The following is a 7,201-nucleotide window of genomic DNA, read 5'->3' on the forward strand; positions in this document are numbered from 1 at the left end:
ATTAAAAAGCATAAATGCATTATAACAGAATTTTGCAATTCACTTCATCTTAATAACTGCTGTTTTAACTCACTTGACAGTTTAAGTGTCTCATGATGGTCCAAATACTTTTTTGCGTGAATAAACATTTGGCAGAAACATTTATCTGTAATTTGAATAGTCCTATACATAATATAATGTATATTGTCAAAACATTTCAGCCTTTTCAGCATAGTGACAACAGACCGGCCATTAAAAAGCCCCGGCAACTTTTACCCTTCTATTAATACCATGGAATTAGACTGGATTTATTTCATGGTTTTCATATATATATATATATATATATATGGGGGATCTTGACAGACAATCAGTATCTCGTCAGCGAGTTGTTAGCTTAGTTAGTTTCACCAAAAGAGATTCCCCTTTAAACTTCTCAGGTAGTTTCATTTGAATAACTGCCTGAGGACCAAAGAGGTAAAACAAACCAGTATTCACAAAGGAATCCTAAAAAATGAAAAAGGTATTGTCCATTTGATCTTTTTTTGTTCTTCTTTCCTCTTTAATTAATCACCATATGTCTATTTTAGGATCCTTATGACGGGAAACACTGAACTACCTAACTGTTAATAAAGTACAATAGATTAATTACCCTATTTAAGTTATAATGCATATAATCAAATAATGTAAACTATATTCATTTATCAGTTACAGTAGGCATTTATCTCAAGAATAAGTACTTAAATATTATTTTAAACAGGAATTTTACTTGTAATCTAGTACTTTTTGTATTGGTACTGTTACTTAAAAAAAGGATAGAAATACTCACAACACAATGCTAATACTTATGAACAGATATTAAACTGAACAAAAATATAAATGCAACACTTTTGTTTTTGCTCCCATTTTTCATGAGATGAACTCAAAGATCTAAAACATTTTCTATATACACAAAATAACTATTTCTCTCAAATATTGTTCACAAATCTGAAACAAATCTGTGATAGCGAGCACTTCTCCTTTGCCGAGATAATCCATCCCACCTCACAGGTGTGGCATATCAAGATGCTGATTAGACAGCATTATTATTGCACAGGTGTGCCTTAGGCTGGCCACAATAAAAGGCCACTCTGAAACGTGCAGTTTTGCTTTATTGGGGGGGGTCTGGGGGGGGTCCGAAAACCAGTCAGTATCTGGTGTGAGGGGTAGGGTTAGGGTAATGTTGTGAATCGAGTGGCCCGGTGGTGGTGGGGTTATGGTATGGGCAGGCGTATGTTATGGACAACGAACACAGGCCACTCGATTCACAACATTACCCTAACCCTAAGTACCCTTAAGGTACCTAAAAACCCAGCTTTCATCTCATCACTGACAGAGTATAAAGCAACAATTGTTGGACCCAGGCCCGGACTGGCCATCGGGAGGACCGGGAGGTTTCCCGATGGCCTGACCTGCTAAGTGGCCTGCTGGCCTGGGGATTCTTTTTTTTATGTATGTATTCTGAACGCAACGCTATGCAAATGTAGGTCTGACTCTGCCTCACAGAGGGTCACTGGCTGTCTACATGATGTGGCCTGCTGATATGGCCACTTTCATACAGATTATACACTAATGCCCTCGATTGGTCTCTGTGTGTCACTCAAGCTCGGGAGGGTGTGTGTTCGTGTATGTGTGGCACGAGCGAGCGAGAAAGCGTGCGCACCCGGTTACGTGTATTGTTGTTGTTAGCATCTGGTGCTAGCTAGCTGCGCTAAACGGATATAAGGAGCTTTTTTCAACAACAAGGTGGAGGAGAGTCCTCTCCTGTCAGACTGAGAGGCTGATAACTACAGCTCAGGTGAGGTTAAGGACTCTGAGTGTTTAGATCAGCGGTGTCAAACTCAATTTCATCGCGGGCCACATTAACATTATGGTTGCACTCAAAGGGCCGGTTGTAACTATATAAATATACATATATAAATATATGACTTCCGTTGTCGTAACTCTTCTATCTATATGCGCTGGATGTGGCGACGTAAAACTGACACAAAACAACAACAAACTTTTGCCGAGCCAATTGGAGAGTTTCATCAGCAGCACGGGGTAAAAACCACCAATGAGCGCTCAGCTCGAGTTACCAGCGAGTCGTTTCCCATCAAGCATTTCGCTTCCGCAGCCCGTGGAGAGCTCCATGGTGGAGAGGAACTGCGCCGCCTCGCCGCGCCTCGCTCTCAAGGCTACGGGCGTCTTTGTCCCGCGAGATTTCAACGTCTCATGTAGGCGAGCCTCCAGAGCAAGTCGGACAAAATGACTAACCATCATGCAACGCACTAGCAAGACGTTGATCGCAACTGCGCAGGTCTCGCTTGTCTCAAACAAGCCTAGTCTCTTCAGTGCGCATGTCACAAAACGAGATGCATTGTGGGACATGTAGTTTATGGGCAACCTGCTTCTGTAAAGTGGCATGTAACCGTATAATAAACATATTATATTCTTTGCAAGCTCTTGCGGGCCACATGAAATGAAGTCGCGGGCCAGATTTGGCCCCCGGGCCTTGAGTTTGACACCCCTAGTAGATAGTTAACTTAGTCTAAGTTATCTCTGTGAGTGTCAAACGGTTTGGTCACCCTTTATGTAAACACATTTTCCATTTGAGGGGGGAGTGAGATTAGTGAAATATGCATGAATAATAATGAAAAAACGTTAACTAGGTGAAAAAAACTTTTTTTTAAAAACTTGTTGAGAGCTTAAACTAGTCTTTGCTGCTGCCTCAAAGAGGAGCAGGGGGGAGACAGGTGAGGCTGGTTCAGGAGCCCAGACACACTCACAACTATAAATGAACCAAAAACAAATAAATAAACAAGTTTCAATGTTTTTCATATTGGATATGGTATGTTATTGGTTATGGCCATGTTCTTATGATTTTATGATTATTTAAATGTATAGGCAGGGCTCGCCATTGGCAACCATTCAGAAAAAATGTCAACTGCTTCTTGGCCTTTAGTTGCCATCAGTGGCAGTTTTTAACATAAAGAAATAAGGACAGCAAACAGCTAAATGAGCACCCCAAAATAGATAAATGTTAAATATTTGTTGTATTAAGAGTGATATTTAATTATTGTTGTGACCAATTGGAACCTGATACTTAAGTTGCACGTGCATTGGTGTGATTACGGAGCCAGAAAGCGGTGCGCGGTGTGCCGTGTGTTTGTTTTACAAAAAATGGCGACGTAAATTAAGTTGTTTGACTGTGGGGCAAAAAGTTCGGCCAACCCGTCAACATCTCAAACGAATGTTCAAAGTGATTCAACTGATAAAGCGCAAGGTGAACTCGAACGAAAAGCAAAGAGGAAATGTGTAAAGTCTTGGGAGGCGAAATATATATGTACATTCTGCTCCGGTAAAAGTTCCTTCAAAATAACAGTCCCGATCTTATTACTACCAAAATAAAAGTGCAAAACGAAACTTTACCATAGGAAAATATTGGCATACAAATATAATCACTTCTATAAAAAGGTAACACATTTTAAATATAGTTAGACATATAAAAGATAATTTACTGCATTAATAATTAATATCTAATTCTTAACTGTGAATGGTTTTAATGTATTTAACATTATAAATGTATTAGTATGGCCAATCCAAGACTTCAATGCTGAAGGGCCCACGGCTCTATGGTGGGGGTCAGCACAAAGGTCAAGGAAACCCACATTTGAAAGGGAGACAACGGATGACCAAGAAACTAGTGACTTGCTCAATTCATTTGTGAGGGATCTGTGAAGAACATGACAACAGCTGCACTACTGGTATTTAGTATACCAGCAATTGAGGGTGGACACATTTACTACCACTTACGTTTCAAATAATTGTGTTAATTACTTATTGTAAAGCATTTGAACATTCTTTTGTGTCACATTTTCATTATTAAGGTGATGTATAATTGTATAGTATCTTAATTATTTAAAATATAAGGTAACTAAAAATGGCAACCATATTTTCAGTTTTGGCAACAAAAAGCTGATGCCTGGTTGCCAGCCTGGCAACCACTTTTAAAAGATAGGGTTGAGCCCAGAGAACACTATTATTATCTTTGTATTAATATGGTTTTATTATTATCCTAAAGTAAGTTAATGTAGATGACTTAAAAGTATAATTGCCTGTATTAAAAAAAACGTCACAAAAGAAACAAACAGGTGCTTGTTACTCTGTTTGACAGAATGAGCACCCCTCCCTTCATTCATTGCATGGTATGGGGCGCCTGAGCAATGGAGCAAGCGGAGCAGGTGCATCCCCACAATTGACCTTGGGGGAGCAAACGTGTGCTTTTGCACCCCCACTTTTTGATCATATGAAAAATATGATATGTCCCCCCCAATATATCACCGTAAACACAAGTATGTAATTTCAATCGAATTAATAATACGCAATGAAAGAACTTGTGCTGATTATAGACACTTAATAGCGAGTTTTTAAGTTTCCAAAGATTGTGACCCCCCCCGCATTTCGCTCACAATGGTTTGATCAACTGCCTCCCACCCACAGCAGTCCTGATGCAGGTAGGCTGAGTGTAAATCACCGCGACCAGTCTGTCATTGGTGGCAGACCTTTTCAGTAAGTTGTTCAAACAAAGAATATGTTAGACATGTCTTTACTTCTACCACTCAATACAATAAAACACATTTATAATCATCACCTTCTCTTCATTTTCGCTGCATTGAATTACAGGTCACTCTAGGGCTGTGCGATTATGGCAAAAATCATAATCACGATTATTTGGTCAATAATTGATATCACGATTATTTTGACGATTATTCATTGACCATTTATTGAACTTTAAAACAAATAATATTTTACCAATAAACAAGATCAATAAATGTGTTGGAGCGCACTTCCAAAACCATACTAAACATATATTATTAATATGATACATACAAATAAATTAGACCAAAATAAATTAAATCAAATATGATGCAGTGCACTGTCACAACCTACTGAAAACTCCTTAACATATAGCCAACATTTTGGTAAAACATATTCAACATATTCCACTCAGTTAAACGTTGAAGGCTGGCCAACCGTCATGGTCCAGAAGTAACAGGAAATAAATGTTGAACTACAATTTAAGACCAAATAAAAATGTTTAGGCCACCATGGCAAATGCTGGTAGGGCTGCTCATGTCATCTCTTAAAGATTTTTTGCAAGAAATACCAGGCTGTTTACATGATCTGGTTTCAGAGATGAGCGCAGGCAGGTGACAATATTGCCACCTGTACTGAAGACCCTCTCTGAAGAGGAACTTGTGGCAGTGCTGCCACATATGACACAGGAAAAAAAGAAAAGACTCTGAAGAACCCTTTCTTTGCCATTATATAAAAATAGTGTTGCTACAAAAGTATAAATTAGGCTTACTAATAAGACAACTCAGATCTGAAGCTACACAGTAATCTGCTGCAGCAACAGTGCAATAAAAAAGACAACATTAATATAATCAAACCCATTTTTTGTTGCATTTTATTAGAGTATAAAAATAAATGCCTTTAAAATAGGATGCAAGCAACACTAGTTTCTGAACTGATAGACTATAATCAATTTAAACAGAACAGATATTAATGTTTGCATTCTTATACCATTTTGTACAATAATTATCATGAATAAATTCAAACAAACTAAAACTTACAGCAGATTAATAACGGTATCTAAATTGAGTTTTTATTATATCAAAAACTTGTTGAAATGCTGCTGTTATTTTTACTGTCCACAAAAGCGCGTCGCAGCCTCCAGGAAAGCTTCTTTCACAACTTCGCCGTCTTCGAAAGACTTCATGTGTTTCGCAAGAACGTGACTGACACGATAAGATGCTCTGGTAGCAGCCTTGCTCTTGTTGTTGGGCCTGGTGAAAATGGACTGCTGTGCATTTAGCTGTGCTCTCAGGCCCCTCCCCTTTTGGAGCGTAGGGCAGAATTAGGAGGGAATTCCGTCTCGTAGCGTTTGTGCACTGTTTTGAAATGCCGCTCCTAAATTACCCTTCTTCGATAAAGCCACGCTCGAATTGCAGATGAGACAGATGGACTTTGAATTGGAATAGATACAAAAATAATGATCCTCCCACTCGGAGTGAAAATTATATATTTTGGGCTTTTTTGCTTCTGCCATAATTGCGGTCTTGTGTGTGGGTGCGGGACTGTCACTCCTGTTGACCATCCATGATGTTGACACGGACAACGTCACGAACTAGTGCACTGCTCACACAGCCACGCCCGGACAGTGAGGCCGGCCAATCACAAAAGCTTTGATGCGTTCAAGTGCATTATTCTGGCACGGGAACATTATGTTACAGGACATTAACGATAAAAAACAGAATATTGTTGTTCTATTTTTAGACACATCATCGCGATCGACTTGGGAATCTCCCCGCGACCCTTCTTTTTAACTAGTTGCTGCTCTTGTTCTGACATCTTCGCTTGCGCTGAACACTCACAACACATGTCACTCCCACGTAACCGAGTGGGCTTTTAGGGAGGGGCGAAAGCGCACCCAGCAAAATAATCGTATTTTGTCAATTATGCTGTTTTCCTAATCGTCGCAAGCCATAATCGTAATCGCGATTAAAATACCGCGGTGAATTTAGTTTTAGGTTGGATATTCGACGGACATTCGCGGACCCGCCAGCAGCGTCAGTTTCCCGGACCCGCCAGCAGCGTCAGTTTAACGGAGGAGATCTTCTCCGCTAAACGAGGCTTTCACTTAGGAGACCATCAACAAATAACTTTTACAATTAGACAAGAAAACTGTTCTTTTTAATAAATCGACAGCTCCTCGATGTGTGAATGTGAAGCAAAATTGACTCTAGAGCATACATTTATTTGATACTACACCTCTTTTTATTGAATTTTAATACTTCTTTAAATATGTTTATTAATATGTTTGATGGGAAACATTTGCTTATTTCTTCAATACCTTCCAGGTCATGTGACCTAATAACTCAAAATCAATGTTGGGTCAAAGGACTACACCGGCTGCATAGGACACACCTCCTTTTATTTGCATTTTTAATACTTTAAATATTTTGTATAATATTTTGATGGAAAAATTAGCCTATTTCTTCCAAATAGCTTCCAGGTCATGTGACGATTTACTCAAATCAATGTTGGGTCAAAGGACTACACCGGTTGCATAGGACACACCTCGTTTTTATTGCATTTTAATACTTAAATATTTTATATTAAATATTTTGATGGATAAATG

This window comes from Gymnodraco acuticeps, unplaced genomic scaffold (genome assembly GCF_902827175.1).
Source record: "Gymnodraco acuticeps unplaced genomic scaffold, fGymAcu1.1, whole genome shotgun sequence".
NCBI lineage: Eukaryota > Metazoa > Chordata > Actinopteri > Perciformes > Bathydraconidae > Gymnodraco > Gymnodraco acuticeps.